Below are 538 nucleotides of genomic sequence, written 5' to 3'. Positions count from 1 at the left end.
TCGTCACTGTCCATCAGGCTCTTCCCGTGGACCACGGCGGCGTTGTTCACCAGGATGGTGATGTCGCCCACCTGCGGGTAAGAGGGGACCGCAGGTCCATCAGGGAGGCCAGCCCCAGTGGCCTACCCCTGTAGGGGCGGGACCTGTGGCCTTGGGCAGCCACGGTGCTTCTCTGAGCATCGGCCGTGATTTGTAAGATGGAGCCAAAAACCAAACCGGAGGTGTTCTGGTGATTAGAAGTCATGTATGGCACGGAACACATTTTTTAAATAAAGGGGGTTATTGTTACATAAAAATAGTTAACATTTACCATGTGCCAGACACTTAACAGGTGGATTTTGCCCTCTTGCAGCTCCCTGATACTCTCGGTCTAAACAGACGGATGGAGTCAGGAGGATTTTCCCTGAGGGCAATGGGACATTTATGCCCCAGGGTTTCGGATCGAAACTCGAAACTCGCAAAGTCTAAAGTTCCAAAGAAGATAACGGATGATTACTCCTATTATGTAATCGACCCACACCCCTAATCCCTGCCCCCT

General features: G+C 51.7%; 1 protein-coding gene across 1 annotated transcript in view; it reads right to left on the bottom strand.

Annotated features, from left to right (window-relative positions):
* DHRS3 (dehydrogenase/reductase 3) overlaps nt 1-538 on the bottom strand; it is a 22,907-nt gene that overhangs the window by 7,390 nt on the left and 14,979 nt on the right. The window lies entirely within an intron of this gene.

The sequence above is a fragment of the Pteropus vampyrus genome, unplaced genomic scaffold, assembly GCF_000151845.1.
Source record: "Pteropus vampyrus isolate Shadow unplaced genomic scaffold, Pvam_2.0 Scaffold86, whole genome shotgun sequence".
Classification (NCBI taxonomy): domain Eukaryota; kingdom Metazoa; phylum Chordata; class Mammalia; order Chiroptera; family Pteropodidae; genus Pteropus; species Pteropus vampyrus.
Note: the sequence above shows the minus strand (reverse complement) of the source record. Positions and strands in the feature narration are given on the sequence as shown.